The 16725-nt window shown below is 42.6% G+C and overlaps 1 long non-coding RNA gene and 1 other non-coding gene across 3 annotated transcripts in view; one reads left to right on the forward strand and one right to left on the reverse strand.

Annotated features, from left to right (window-relative positions):
* Positions 1–16725, reverse strand: part of LOC133260573 (uncharacterized) — a 306515-nt gene that overhangs the window by 69481 nt on the left and 220309 nt on the right. The window lies entirely within an intron of this gene.
* On the forward strand, positions 12599–12670 carry TRNAG-GCC (transfer RNA glycine (anticodon GCC)). The gene has a single exon. It is a non-coding gene; the product is annotated as a tRNA-Gly (tRNA).

Raw genomic sequence — 16725 nt, forward strand, 5'->3', positions numbered from 1 at the left:
TGGTATAGTAGATAAGAATCTGCCTGTCAGTACAGCAACATGGATTCAGTACCTGGTCTGGGAAGATTCCACATGCCTTAGAGCTACTAAAGCCCATTTGCCATCCCTACTGCACGGGAGCCCGAGAGCCACGGCTACTGAGTCCGAGTGCTGCAACTACTGAAGGCTGAGCTCCTAGAGCCTGTGCTCCGCAACAATAGGAGTCACCACAATGAGAAACCAGGCGCACCGCAACTGAAGAAAACCCTCTCGCAGCAACAAGGACCCAGTGAAACCAAAAATAAATATTTTTTAAAAGGACAAAAGTAAATATAATAATATTAGCTAATGGAACATATGAAAAAAGATTAAATAGTTCAATAAAAATGATTTAAAATGCATAAATCTTGCTAAAAGCATATTCTAACCAAAGGATAAAAGGAGAAATATGGGCTGTGATAGGGATGTCAACACACAGGTGAGCTGCCCAGGCCTCTGGTCAACTGCCCCTCTCATCACCACCGTGAAGCACTCTGAGTCCAGCCATCCAAAGTACTTGCCATTCTCCAAATCTACCATGTTTTCCTTAAAGGACACTGATGGAGGGAGGGGAGGATTACAAGTAACAGTCCACAGAAAACCTCATAGAAATCCTCTTTAGACATCTGTCACTCTCCTTAAAGCTTCCCACTCATAGCAGCTGCCAAAAACCTCTCTTCTCACCACCCTTCCTGTATTACTCACTTTCCTGTACACCAGCTTTCTTTGCTCCAGCACCCTTGCTTCTGATGGGAGAGTCTCCTTGCCACCCTCACCTCCTGGGGAATGGCTGCCCATCTTGAGCCTCCAAGTGCTCATCTTGCTAGAAAGCTCCTCCTAGATCTGAATGAATGGCATAATGTGTATTATAAGTACACAAAGGCCAAGCTTCACCCAAGGCTGGGTTTTTGGAAGGACAAGGATCATAGCCTTTCCTGAAGTGCTCTGGGGCTTAGCCATGGGCCTGACAAATTCTTGGTGCTCAGTTACCCTCTGTTAAAAGTAAAGAAATGAAAGGAATACTCAGTTATCTCTAACCTCAGATGGACAGGGCTCAATTACTCAACAAAAATGAATCCTACAATGGAGAGTCTTGGCCCCATGCAACTTCTTATGGCTTGTCTCTCACTAGAATTCTCTGGAGCACTTGTCTTTCATGTGGACATCATCAGCTCTTCCCAAAAGGCACATGAGGTAACAGCAGACGTCCCCACACAATGCACAGCAGCAATGCAGGCAAGGAAACAGCAACACTGCTGCACGAGCTCAAGAAGAGATGGCTTCCTGGCTTTACGGAGGAGAGGCACTTGACCAAAGGCTCGGAAGATGGCTAAGCTGCATGCATGGAGGGAGACTAGAACAGGATATTTGGAAAGAGATCAGGATATGAGTTAATATGGTGTTTGTGGTTTAGTCACTCAGTTGTGTCTGACTCTTTGCCATCTCATGGACTATAACCCGCCAGGCTCCTCTGTTCATGGGATTCTCCAGGCAAGAACCCTGGTGTGGGTTGCCATTTCCTTCTCCAAGGGATCTTCCTGACCCAGGGGTTGAATCTGCGTCTTCTGCATCTCCAGCATTAGCATGTGGATGCTTTACCACTGAGCCACTAGGGAAGCCCATGAGCTAGCATACACAGAGACAATTTCAACCCTCTACCACAATGGCTGCCTTCCCATACCTCCCAAGTCCTCAGCAGGAAGCCAGCCACTGGGTCCTAGAGACAGCATTTTGTCCAGTGTGGAGTTAAGTTTCCCAAACTCAACAGTGGGAACTTTGCAGGAGATGCCATAAGGCAGGACCACTAATCTTGTACCCAGATCATATCTTTCTTTAGGACTCAGAGACCAGCTACCAGGCTTTCAGCACAGTGTCCAACACTGGGGTATTACCAGCAGCCCTGCATCCGCATTTGGACAGCCCTAAGTGTGAAGTCAGCAGGCTCTGTTCTCTGAAAAACACAGCAATTCCAGTTGCCTCCTCCACAAGGCACTCCTTGTGAAGTTTAAATAGACAGCAACTTTTCACAGAATTAGACTCCTTAACAAGAATCTACATAACCTCTTGTACAAGCTGCTTTTCAGTTCTCATAGCCATTTGGATTATGTAAATCATTACACATACTTATTTCTACCAGGATGATTGCTGGCTTTTTATTTTTTCAGTTCCAGAGAGATCAGTAAGCTTCTTTGTCCAGACTTTAAGAAGCCTTGGTAGGGGGAGCTTCACCAGCTATTCAGCCTTGCATTCATCTGGAAGAAGATGCAAGCCTGAAATTCTGTCTATTCCAAGAGAGATGCCAGTACCACAGATATCAGACAGCAATGGGAGTTTAGAACAGCCTTGCTCTAGACTGAATGCTTGTGTCCCCTCAAATTCATATGTTAAATCCTAACCCAAAATGTGATGGTATTAGAAGGTAGGGCCTTTGGGAGGGAGGGCTTCCCTGGTGGCTCAGATGGTAAAGCATCTGACTGCAATGTGGGAGACCTGGAGTTCGATCCCTGGGTTGGGAAGATACCCTGGAGAAGGAAATGGCAACCCACTCCAGTATTCTTGCCTGGAAAATCCCATGCACAGAGGACCCTGGTAGGCTGCAGTTTATGGGGTCGCAAAGAGTCGGACATGACTGAGCGACTTCACTTTCACTTTCTTTCTTTGGGAGGTGATTAGGTCATGAAGGCAGAGACTTCACAAACGGGATTAGTGACCTTATAAAAGAGACCCCAGAGAGTTCTCATCTCCCTTCTGCCATATGAGGACACCAAGAGAGGACAACTGTCTGTAAACCAGAAGGCGGTCCTCACTAGACACCAAATCTGCCAGCACTTTAATTGTTGGACTTCCCATCCATCATGTGAAAGTGAGAGTGTTAGTTGCTGCAGTCCTGTCTGATTCTTTGTGACCCCATGAACTGTAGCCCACCAGATTCCTCTGTCCATTCTCCAGGCAAGAATACTGGAGTGGGTAGCCATTCTCTTCTCCAGGGGATCTTCCTGATCCAGGGATCAAACCAGGGTCTCCCACATTGCAGGCAGACTCTTCATTGTCTGAGCCACCAGGGAAGCCCTTCACTTTCACACCCATTCATCATAAGTATGGGATATAAATCTTAGCTGTTTACATGCCACCCAATCAATGGCATTCTGTGACAGCAGCCCAGACTAAGACAAGCCTCCAGTGTAGAATTAATAAGAAGTGATTAGGAACTAGATTCCTAACTCCTGAGTCCTTTACCCAGGGGCCTTTATTTGCTTTCAGAAGATAAAATTTAAAAAGAGTGGAGGAAGGGGGAGTTGTGAAGTGATGGCTTTGAAGAGAATTATTAAGATGCTGTGAGTGCCTCCCTACAGTGCCATGTAAGGGGAAGGATGCGCTTTCTGTCACCTTAAACCTGGGTGGGGGCTGCCACTGGGCCACTGAACATGTGTAAGGATTGCCCCCATACTTAGGGGACACTGTGCACTGTAGAGAAATCTGGGTGGCACACAGCAGAAGAAGAGGGCATACAGCTGGGATGGGCCCACATCTTCCAGGTTTTACAGGAACAAGATGCAGACCACGAAGAAAAGCCAGCCCAGGTCCATTTTAAAACCTGCCAAAAGGTCTTCCCGGGAGGGCGTGAGGCCTCCAATAGTAAGACAGTGTATGAAGAACATCAGAGAACCAGGAGGAGAGCAGCGTGGAGTGGGCAGAATTGCATAGTCTGCATCTAGGGAGCAGCAGGGGGTTCCGAGGCAGAGGCATTCCCAAGCAGCCCACCAGAGCATCAGAGAGAGAGTCAGCTAAAAATATCTGCCAGGCTGGGAGTGTAGAGAAAATGGCAGGTTAAGGAAGCACTCTCTTGTCCTTCTGTCCACCCCACCCCACCCACCCCTACTCTTCCAACCAGAGGTCAGGAACAGCAGTTATGGGGATACAGCAGAGCTATAAATTACAGTGAAAAAAAAATACAGTTAATTCTGACTAGATATCAAAAAAAAAAAAAAGATTTCACAAAGATGGTGGAGCTTGAACTGAGATTTAAAGGATAAAAAAAATATTTCAAGAGACAGATGAAGCAGGGAAAAAGCTTTTCAAGATGCAGGAATCATACAAGGCAAGGCACAGAGATGTGAAAGGGTGCACATGCTCTAGCTGACGAGAGCAGAGTCTGATGGAAGATGGTGCAGGGCCAGCTAGGAGAATGATGGAATTGGCAAGCTTAGAAATCCAAACTCTAGCCAGTGGGGAGCCCCTGGTAAGACTGATAAGAGGGTAGAAGGATGAGCAAACTTGTAGTTGCAGAAGATAAGACTGGTTGTAGAGGCAGAATTTCAGAAGCAAGATATTTGAGGTGGGAAATAGAAAAACCAGTTATGAAGCTACCATAACCACACAGGCAAGTAATATATGTATTTTTCATTCTTTACTTATTCATCTGTCAATACACAAACATGTGATTTCCATGTGTTGGTTATTGTAAATAATGCAATGGACACGGGAAAGCAGATATCTCTTAAAGATACTCATTTCATTTCCTTTGAATAACTGCTCACAAGTGGGATTGCTGGATCATGTGGTAGTTTCAATTTTAATTTTTTGAGGACCCTCCATACTATTTTCCACAGTGACTGTGCCAGTTTATATTCCCGCTAACAGCACCCTAGGCTTCCCTTTTCTCAGGAACACTTGCCAGGACTTGTTATCTCTTATCTTTTTGATACTAGCCATTCTAACAGGTGTGAGGTGATTTCTCACTGTGGTTTTGATTTGTATATCCCTGATAATTAGTGATGTTGAGTACCTTTTCATGTAGCTGTCGGCCAATTGTATGTCTCCTCTGCAAGTTCAGGTGCTTGACCCACTTTTTACTAGGTTATTTGATTTTTTGCTACTGAATTGTGAGAGTTTATATATATTGACTCCTTATAAGACACAAATATTCCTCAAGTTACAGTGGAGTTATATCTTAATAAACTCATCATAAATTCAAAATATCGTAAGTCTAAATGCATTTAAAATACCTAACCTACTGTACTCATTGGAAAAGACCCTGATGCTGGGAAAGATTAAGGGCAAGAGGAGAAAGAGGGCAACACAAGATGGCATCACCGACTCACTGGGCATGAATTAGAGCAAACTCTGGGAGACAGTGAAAGACAGGGAAGGCTGGCATGCTGCAGTCCATGGGGTCACAAAGAGTCAGACATGGCTTAGCAACTGAACTATGATCAAACATCATAGCTTAGCTTGACCTACATTAAAGACACTCAGAACACTTATATTAACCTACAGTTGGGCGAATCATATAACACAAAGCCTAATTTATAATGGTGTTGAATACCTCATGTAATTTATTGAATAATGTTTTGAAGGTGTATGGCTACAGAATGGTTGTAAGTATATCAGTGGTTTACCCTGGTGATTACATGCCTAAGAGCTGTGGCTTGCTGCCACAGCCCAGTCTCAGGACACAGTATAATAGTGCATACTGCTAGCCCAACAGAAGATCAAAATTCAAAGTGTAGTTTTTATTGAATGTGTATCACTTTTGTATCAACATAAAGAAAAAGAAAAATTCATTAAGTTGAACCATTGTAAGTTGGGGACCATCTGTATATGGTTTGCAAATATTTTCTCCCATTCTATAGGTTGCCTTCTCATTTTGTTCGTTTCTTTTGCTATACAGAAGCTTTTTAGTTGGACTTATTACTGGTGTTTGCTTTTGTTGCTGGTGATTTTGGTGTCATATCCAAAATATCATTGCTAAGAACAATGTTAAGGGGCTTTTTCCCTATGTTTTCCTCTAGGAGTTATAGTTTCAAGTTTTACATTCAAGCCCTTAATCCATTTGGAGTTAATTTTTATGAGTAACAGAAGATAAGGGCCAAATATCCCTTTACACATGAATATTCATTCTCAATGAGTACTCTTGGCTCTGGGTAGGTTTACTTCTGGGTACTTGATTCTTTTCCTTTGGTCTTTGCATCTGTTTTCATGCCAGGATCATATCATTTGGTTACTACAGCTGTGTTACTTATAGCTTGAAATCAGCAAGTATGATGCCTCTAGTTTGGTTCTTAAGACTGCCACAAGAATAATGCTTGTATTCAGTTCAGTTCAGTCGCTCAGTCGTGTCTGACTCTTTGCGACCCCATGAATCACAGCACGCCAGGCCTCCCTGTCCATCACCAGCTCCTGGAGTTCACTCAAACTCATGTCCATCGAGTCGGTGATGCCATCCAGCCATCTCATCCTCTTTCGTCCCCTTCTCCTCCTGCCCCCAATCCCTCCCAGCATCAGGGTCTTTTCCAATGAATCAACTCTTCGCATGAGGTGGCCAAAGTATTGGAGTTTCAGCTTTAGCATCATTCCTTCCAATGAACATCTAGGACTGATCTCCTTTAGGATGGACTGGTTGGACCTCCTTGCAGTCCAAGGGACTCTCAAGAATCTTCTCCAACACCACAGTTCAAAAGCATCAGTTCTTCAGTGCTCAGCTTTATTCACAGACCAACTTGCACATCCATACATGACCACTGGAAAAACCATAGCCTTGACTAGATGGACCTTTGTTGGCAAAGTAATGTCTCTGCTTTTGAATATGCTATCTAGGTTGGTCATAACTTTCCTTCCAAGGAGTAAGCATCTTTGAATTTCACTCTTAGTAAGTTGTGTATTTCTAGAAATGTAATCATTTCTTCTAGTATGTCCAATTTATTACAGTAGTCTCTAATAAGCTTTTGTATTTCTGTGTAATGTTTCATCTTTATTTACAATTTTGAGTTTTCTTTCATTTTTTTCTTTGGAAGTACAGGTAAAAGTTTGTCAATTTTGTTTATCTTTCAGTTTTATTGACCTTCTTTATTATTTCTCTATTTCACTTAATTCTGCTCTAATCTTAATTATTGCCATTCTTCTGCTAAATTTGGGCTTAGTTTCTTCATTTTTTTTTCCTGGTTTTTTGAAGTGTAAAGTTAGGTTGTTTATTTGAGATCTTTCTTTTTTCATAAGGCAGGCATTTATCACCATAAATTTCCCTCTCAGCACTCCTTTTTCAGAAGCACACAAGTTTTGGAATGTTGTATTTCCATTTTCATTTGTTTCAAGATATTTTTTATTTCTCTTTTTAATTAATCTTTGAACGACTGTTTGCTCAGGAGCATATTTTATCTCCATACATTTGTGAATTTTCCAGTTTCCCTCCTGTTACTGATTTATAATTTCATTAGAAATCATTTGGTCAGAAAGGACACCTGGTATGGTTTCAACCATTTTTTAAATTGCTAAAATTTGTTTTGTAACCTAACATATAATCTCTCCTAGAGAATGTTACCTGTGTATCTGAAAAGAATGTGTATTCTGCTACTGTTGGATAGAATGTACATGTTAGGTCTATTTGATCAATAGTGTAGTTCATGTCCAGTGTTTCCTTATTGATTTTCTGTCTGGTTGATCTATCCATTGTTGAAAGTGGGATATCGTATTCCTCTATTATTATTGGATTTCTGTCTCTTACCCACTTCAAATGTACAGTATTTGTTTAATATATTTAGGTGTTCCTATATTGGTGCATAAAGATTTATAAATGTCATATACTCTTGATGAACTGATCCCTTTATCTTTATATAATTACCTTCTTTCCCTGTTACAGTTATGATCTAAAGCCTGTTTTGTCTGATGTAAGTATAGCCACCCTTGCTTCTTTTTGGTTTTTATTTGCATGGAATATCTTTCCATCCCTTAACTTTCAGCCTGTGTGTGTCCTTGAAGCTAAAGTGAGTGTCTTATAGGCAGCATATAGTTGAATCTTGATTTTTATCCATTCAGCCACTCTATTCATTTGTATTAGAGAATTTAATCCATTTACATTTAAAGTAATTATTCATACCCAAGTACTTACTGTTGCCATCGTGTTAATTGTGTTCTGGCTGTTTTGTAGCTCCATTCTTCCTCTCCTGCTGTCTTCCTTTATGACTTGATGGTTATCCATAGTGGTATACTTGGGATTCCCTTTCTTTGTGTGAATCTACTATGGGTTTTTCTGTGGTTACCCTGAGGCTTATTTGAAACATTTTATAGATATTACATTCTATTTTAAGCTGATAACAAATTCAATTATAATTTTAAAAACTCTACCCTTCTACTGGTCTTCCCTCATAGCTCAGTTGGTAAAGAATCCACCTGCAATGCAGGAGACCCGGGTCAGGGAGATCCCCTGGAGAAGGGATAGAATATCCACTCCAGTATTCTTGGGCTTCCCTTGTGGCTCAGCTGGTAAAGAATCTGCCTGCAATGCAGGAGACCTGGGTTCAATCCCTGGGTTGGGAAGATCCTCTGGAGAAGGGAAAGGCTACCCACTCCAGTATTCTGGCCTGGAAAATTCCATGGACTGTATAGTCCATGGGATCCCAAAGAGTTGGACAAGACTGAGTGACTTTCATTTTCACTTCACCCTTTTACTAACCCCAAACACATTTTATGTTTTTGTTGTCACAATTTACATCTTTATATATTGTATATTGATGAACAATTTCATAGTTTTGGTTATTTTTAATAATTTTGTCTTTAACCTCATATAAGGGTTAAGTCAGAGAAGGCAATGGCACCCTACTCCAGTACTCTTGCTTGGAAAATCCCATGGACGAAGGAGCCTGGTAGGCTGCAGTCCATGGGGTTGCTAAGAGTCGGACACGACTGAGCTACTTCACTGTCACGCATTGGAGAAGGAAATGGCAACCCACTTCAGTGTTCTTGCCTGGAAAATCCCAGGGATGGGGGAGCCTGGTGGGCTGCCATCTATGGGGTCGCACAGAGTCGGACATGACTGAAGTGACTTAGCAGCAGCAGCACCAGCAACAGAAGTGACTTAGCAGTAGCAGTAAGGGTTAAGTGGTAACACACCACCTTACAGTATTAGAGTATTTTAAATCTGACTATATATCTATCTTTACCATTATGTTGTATATTTTAGTAAGTATTTATGTTATTAATTAGCATATTTTTGTTTCAGTTTGAAAAACTCTTTTCAGCATTTCTTATAAGGTAGATCTAATGGTGATGTACTCCCTCAGTTTTTGGTTTTTTGGCAACGTCTCTATCTTGCTTTCATTTCTGAAGAACAACTTTGCTGGATAAAGTATTTCAGTTAGCAGTTTTCTTCCTTCAGTACTGTGAAGATATCCTCCCACTCTCTCCCAGCCTGCAAGGTTTCTGCTGAGAAATTCACTGGTATCTTTATGGGGTTTCCTTTTTATAAGAAAAAAGTTTTTCTCTTGTTGATTTTAAAATTCCTTGTCTTTGATTTTAGACAGTTTGATTATAATATGTCTTCAAGAAAATCATTTTGGATTGAAATTCTGGGTTAAGCTTTATGAATTTGGATGTCCATATCTCTTCCCACGTTTGCTATGTTCTCAGTCATTATTTCTTTAAGTAAGTTTTTTGCCCCTTTATCACTCTCTTCTTTAGGACTCCAATTATGCTTAGATTGTTTTACTTAATGGCATCTCATAAATTCTATAGGCTTTTTTTTTTCACTCTTTTTTTTCTTTTAGCTACTTTGGATAATTTCAAATGCTCTGTCTTCAAGTTTCCTCTGCTTGGTTGAATCTTCTGTTAAAATTTCTACTGAATTTTTCAATAGATAGTTCAATTCTATTAAACTATCAATGTATTCTTCAGTTCCGAATTTCTTTGGTTCTTTTTTGGTCTGTTCTTTGTTGAACTTGTCATTGTCTCCTTGCATTGTTTTCCTGATTTCATTAAACTGTTTACATGTATTCTCAGAGAGCATCTATGGAACAATTATTTTGATAGCTTCATTGGGCAAAGCCTGGATCTCCATTGGTGGAGATGTGTTTGCTGATTCTTTATAGCCTTGTGTAAGTGTCTGCACATCTGAAGTAGTCCAAAAATTCCAGCCTTATGGACTGACTTCAGTAAGGAAAGCACTTCACCTGAAGATGGGGACACACTGGAGTATGCTGTGACTCTAGGTCAAGTGGCCAGGGTGTCAAGGCATAGGGCATGTAGCATCTCTAGATACAGAAGGGCATGATGTCTCATTGGCTCAGCCACTGGGGTCCACAACATTTACAACTGTGTGGTGTCTGGTGAGTTCTGTGGGCATCCACAGCATCTGCAAGGGCTGTTGAGGGTCCTTGGCAGTACCTCCAGGGCCAGCAGCTGGGACCAGGGTAGGCAGCAGTAGTGGCCAGAGAGGGTAGAATGTACACACTCAGCAGCAGGACCCAGCTGCAGGTTCCAGTGTAATGACAGAAGCTGATGTGCGCTCACACATACGCAGTGGCAAAGGCCTCAACCAGCAAGGGTCAGGGCCAACTCTGGGTTAGCACTAGCTGCTGTCGGGGCCCTGATTGTGTGTGTACTCCTGTGGGTTCAGGGTCTCACCACATTTGCACACATAGCAGTGGAGGCCAGTGACAAGAGTCAGGTCAGAGGTGTGCAAGTGCATATCTGGAGAAGCTAGCACTGAGCATGCACATAGCAGTGATGGCAGCCACGGGAATCCAGCGTGCTGTCTTACACTTGTACAACACAGAGGCTGGGGCTGTTACCAGTGCAGGTTCCAGGAACCAAAGGGGCAGGATACCAAACTCAGGCTAGTGAATGCCACACACTTAGAGTGAAAATCAGTGACTTCTCCAGTGGCAAAAGCCATTGGTGTCCTCTGCAGAGTAGGTCACTGGGAACCCCAGTCATTCCTGCTCTGTGGCTGATACTGGCCTTCTCTGCTCTTCTTCCTTGCCCCCAGCCATCTGTGCACATCTTGGCTTTGCCAGGTTTTGGGTGCAGTGAAATCAAAGTGGGTTCTTTGTTTAGTGTTCTGAAATCTGGTCACTGGTCCCAGTCTCCCTCTCCCCGCAAGGGGAGCTCTTTCTCAATGGGGAGCAGGGTCGGCCTGTGGGATGGGATGATGCAGCAAAACGAAGCTATTGTTCCTTCACTTTTGTGTAGTTATTCTGTTGTTTTGTTTTGTTTTGGGGGGGGGGGCTTGTTTTGTTCATTGCTCTACTGCATTGCTGAAGCTTCTGAAGCATACTGCAGAGCTCTCCCAAGCTGTTTTTGTTCCTGTATCGCTAACTATTGATCTTTTGGGAGGGATGTTGGCTGGGGTCTTCCACTCTGCCATCTTGGTGACTCATCTCCCTAACACAGGCTTTTTGAAGGAAAGGATTCTATATTATCCCAGGCCCTGTTACCCAATGGGTATTCAGTAAACTAACAAATACAGAAACAAGGGAATCAATCAATGGACATAAAAGTTCCTACCAAGATTTTTTTAAGGCAATAAGACTCAAGAGCAAACAAATGACAAAGAAAACCTTCTCTCCCTAATCAGGCCTCTAGTCAGCCCAAATGTTTACCCTGTTTATTTAAATCCTTCCTTCTTCAACTGGCTGCTCTGGCAAAAAACTGACACAGACTTTGCACCCTTCTTATTGCTTCATTAACTCTCCCTGGGACCTGGTGGCCTGCAGAGCTCTTTACTAATAAATTACTCCAAGAGTACCCATGAGAGAAGTCCCCGTTGTCAGACCAGCAGATGGATGGCTTTCTGATTTGATAGATGGATCCAGCCCATACTCTACTGCTCAAGACAGGCATCTGTTGCATCAAAGCCCCTGGAGGACCCTGAGGCCTCCTGTGTGCTTGACCAACAATCTCAGCACCTTTATCTTATTTCAAAAGCCAAACTGAACCTTCCAAAGCAAACCAAAGCATTCCAGATTGGGTGGATTTATGCTTGTCAGCAGGAGGAGATCCAGGAGCTCATTATGACATAGAAGGTGGTTTGTTCAGTAAAACCACAAAAGCATAAATGAAAAGAGAAACCAATGAGCCACACGCCAACAAAGTATATAAAACAGCAGGAACCACACACACTCCAGTCCCATTAGGAAAACAGGAGGAGATTAAAGGGAGAAAACAAACAGTTTTAATGTTTTCATGTGGAATGGTTACAGCTTTTCCCCAAGTCATCGTTTATGAAAATAAATTTACTTATTTCCAACAAGTATGCTAAATATATGTGTGGGGGTAGGATGGGGGTGTTGGGCCTCTTTCTCGATTGTTTAGGCTATTGTATTAATGAAGTCAAGGGCAGTGGTTAAACCACTCAGGTGGCCTGCTTAGTTTCACAGAGAATGACTCCATCCACCACCTAGGATCTCTCTGCTGCCTCAGGTCAGCCTTTCCTCCAAGCCAGCACTGACCACAGGCATTATGGGTAGACAAGCAACCCTTCTTCAATTTGGAAAAGCGTCAAAACCTTTATGCTTTAAATTGGTGAGTCATAATGTATCAATGTCATTTTTTTTATTTCTGCCATACTATGGGCTGAATTGTGTCCTTCCTAGAATCCATATGTTGAAGCCCTAATACTCAGTACCCCAGAATGTGACTGCATTTAGAGATAGAGTCTTTTAGGGGAGAGGGGCATGCCAAGTGGCTTTTGACATATTACTTCCCCAACCAGTGAACCTGGGCCCCTTTCAATGGAAGCACAGAGTCCTAACCATTGATAGGGTCTTTACAGAGCTAATTAAAAGTGAGGTAGGCCCTAATCCAGGCTTCCCTGGTGGCTCAGTGGTAAAGAATCTGCCTGCCAGTGCAGGAGACCCAGGTTCGATCCCTGGGTAGGGAAGAACCCCTGGAAAAGGAAACGGCAACCCACTCCAGTATTCTTGCCTAGAAAATCCCATGGACAGTGGAACCTGGCAGGCTACAGTCCATGGGGTTACAAAGAGTCAGACATGACTAAGCTACTAACCAACAACAGCAAGGTCCTAATCCAACACAATTAGTTTCCTTCTAGGAAGAGGAAATCTGGACACAGACACAGAGGAAAGATAACGTGAAGACACAGGGAGAAGACGGCCATCGGCAAGCCAAGGAGAGAAGCCATGGAAAGAACCAAACCTGCCAACAATCTCAGACTTCCAGCCTCCAGAACTTGGAGACAATACGTTTTTTATTTCTTAAGCCACCCCGTATGCAATACTTTCTTTCTGTAGCCCTAGAAAACTAGTACATGTCACATTTCCTCTAATTAACTTTGTGACACCAATAGAATGCAAGTTCCAAGGAGGCAGGAATTTGTCAAAGTCTAGATCACTGCTGTATTCCTAGCATCTAAAATGATGCCTGGTACAGAGATGGCACTCAATAAATAATTGTTTGGGGAAAAAAATAATGAAGACATATATAACGTAAGTCAAAAATACCATTTCTGAACTATTTTCCCTCCCTCTTACTCTAGTTAAATCCTGGTTATATTGTTTTAAAATGATTCAGAGAATTCAAACCACCAATAACTGTAACACACCATATTCAATTTTGCACAGCAGATATACAGTCTAATGAGATGTGTGTGTGTGTCATGAACCTGCTTTCTCTCGGATCCACACTGCTGGTGATGGATTCTGTGCTATCAGACTCAGCAGAAGCCATCCTCTTTGTTCAGTTTTTCCATTGCAAATCCATTGAATGAAGAGTTACCTCAAAGACTATTAGTGACTGCATGGGACCCAGGAAGACCTGTCTCAAACTCCCCCAAAGTGCCAGCCTGTCCATCAGTCATAGGAGCTTTTACCAATGGCCACCTCCATCACCACCTCAAACCTAGAGCATCTTCCCCCTTCAACTTAACAAGTGTTCACTGAGCACCTACTCAGTGTTTAGCAATATACATAGCAAAAGGAAGTGGAAGAAATGGATGTAGAAGGCCATGAGCCCAGTTTTCAAGTCTAATGATATAGCAGGAACCCAAGGCTGAGATGCAAGAAGGAATCAAGAAAGCATATGGCCTGAAATCAGGAGGGAACCTGTGTTAGGTTTAGGAAATGTGCTGCCCACGGCCAAGTCCTCTCCCCTCTGCAGCCTCAGCTCTTCCATCTGCAAAACTGGGAGGGCAAGCAAGGCCTTCTGGAAAGTCTCTTCCAGTCTATGGGACTGTGGATATGTGACCATTCGGACAGGCTGCCTTGACAGGTTGCAAAGACAGCAAGATACCTCCAGGAAGTGTGCAGGTGAAGAAAGTTACTCTTGGGTGCACAGGGGCTGGACATGAATGAGAAACCCCAGGAACAAGCAGCGTTGGGGCTGGTCTCTTGGTCTCTGCCTCCTTCCCTCCCTCCATGGTTCTCTGCTTCAGTAATCCACACAGTTCTCTTTTGTTAACATATTATATATTTTATGCTCCCTCATAATCTCATTTTACATGTGGCTTTGGCCATGACTGTCTTGACTTCTGCCTCAGGAGATCACTGGTAAATCTTTCCCATATTTAGTAGTTGCTGAGAAAGAACATCTGATGTTCTCAACAATCTTTTTACATCAGACTGTCACCATAATCCACCCCTGGGCCACCAAAGATTTGGGTTGCTGGACCCAAACCACCAGCAATGGTCATCTGACTGTTCTGGTAATAAACACACATGCTTTCATCACTGAATTAGAAATCTGAATCCCCACCATGTGCCAGACTCTGGGCTAGATAGAATATTATTGTGACAAAGACAAGCCCAATGATCCAGCACCTAACACGGTGCCTGGACAGACAGGAACTCCTGATCAAGTCACTGAATGACTATATGAGCATCTCTGCCTCTATGGCTGTTCTCCCGCCCACAGAGGTGTGAAGGGCTGTCCCTGAAGAGACTGAGAACCCAGAGTCACACTGAGGAAAGGGACGAGTAAACAGGCAGGGTGAATAACCAGGGCTGAGACCCAGGGCACCCTGGGACTAAGCCTGGTAGCTGAGGCAGCAGAGATGTGATGGCTGAGCAGCTTCCCTTGGAAGGCGGGATGGGGAGGTAAGGATGTGGAGGCCAAAGGTCATAATATAGGTAGAGTCCACAAATGCTTAAGCAGTACATTATCTGGAATGCAGGCTGGGTTGCCCCATAAATGATGGCACTTTATCTTCTACACCCTCCTTCTCTGCATCCATAATTAGACTTATCAGGAGCTGTGTGGGTCCTTACCCTCTGAATCAAACCTTCTGGAGATGGGGAAAGAAATACTAGTTTCCCAACCATAAGGCTATCCCTGGATGTGCCAGGCCTCTATACACACTGAGGACCAGGATCAGACATTAAGACCCTTTGATGAGAAATGAGACTCCTGGGCTACTTGTGTGACATTGAAAAAACTTACTTAACCTTCTGGACTTTGATTTCTCACTGGTAATATGAGAATAAGATCTTTCTTACATCCCTTTTTGAATTCTAATGAACAACAGAGAAGAAAACAGATTTTTTAAATGGCTTGTGAAAGCACAAAGTCCTAAGCATGTTTAAATTTAACAAAATTAACAATTTGAATTATAATGAATCAGAAAACAGTCTGTATTTAGGTATAGGGGGGAAAAAAGAAGGAAATACACCAAAATGGCCAGTTATTGTTGCTAGATAATGGCAGTTATTTCCAGATGGTAAGATGTGGGTGATTTTCATTTCTTCATACTTTTATCCTATATTTTTCAAATTGTCTAAAATAAAAGTATGATAAGCTGAAAAATCTTTTAAAAATGTGTGGGTCAGTGAGATTCCACTTTCTTCCTTGGCTATGCTAGCTGCCTTCTGAACATTTTATTGTTCTGTTCCTAAGTGTTTCACTTAGAGGCTAGGCAAAGAAAATAAAAGAAGGTCAGCTTCAAACCAGTCAATTTCTGCAGCATGTTCTCACCCCTTTGAAAGGATTCGCTGGAAAGAGAAGGCTGAAACCTCGCAGCCAGCCGAAATGAGGCTTAGACGGCAGGCTTGCATTTCCACTACTCAGGCTGTCCCCGCATCCTGCTACTGATTTCACTCTGCCATGCTGTTTCATCTCATTTGGGGAATCCATATGATGTTCTCATGAAAATTACTTAAAAGAAAAAAATGTTCTCAGATCCTCAAGAAAATGGGGATGATGTGCAAGTTTCAAGCTTCGGAGATTTATAAAGGGATACTACATAACTGGACCCAACCCACCAGCAATGGTCATCTGACTGTTCTGGTAACAAGCACACACGCTTTCATTACCGAATTAGAAATCTGAGTCCCCATGATGTGCCAGACTCTGTACTAAACAGAATATTATGCTGACAAAAGACAAGCCCAGTGATCCAGCACCTAACACAGTGCCTGGACAGACAGGAACTCCTGATCAATAGTCACTGAATGACTATATGAGCATCTCTGCCTCTACGGCTGTTCTCTCGCCCACAGAGGTGTGAAGGGCTGTCCCTGAAGAGACCGAGAACCCAGAGTCATACTGAGGAAAGGGATGAGTAATCAGGCGGGATGAGTCAACTGTACGTCCCTTTTACAAACTCTATCACCCCCAAAATGGGGGGAAGGGATATTATTTAGCCCTTTGGAACTGAATTAAAATCAAAGATAAAGGAGAGAAAGAAATGTCTCAATTCATGTCAATGTATGGCAAAAACCACTACAATATTGTAAAGTTATTAGCCTCCAATTAAAATAAATTAATTAATTTAAAAAAAAAGAAATGTCTCAAAAGCTAAACTTGAGCATCAAAGACAGACAGGATAGTAGATCTTATTAAGAAATTATGTTTATATTTTGTTTTCAAATTATTAATGTATTCTGAGGCATTTAAAGATTAAATAAGTCTGGTGTTTGCTTTCAAGTAATCTGGGGGCAATGAAAAATTGGTGGTGATCTACGACACAAGAGCTACAAAATCAGC

This window comes from Bos javanicus, chromosome 2 (genome assembly GCF_032452875.1).
Source record: "Bos javanicus breed banteng chromosome 2, ARS-OSU_banteng_1.0, whole genome shotgun sequence".
NCBI lineage: Eukaryota > Metazoa > Chordata > Mammalia > Artiodactyla > Bovidae > Bos > Bos javanicus.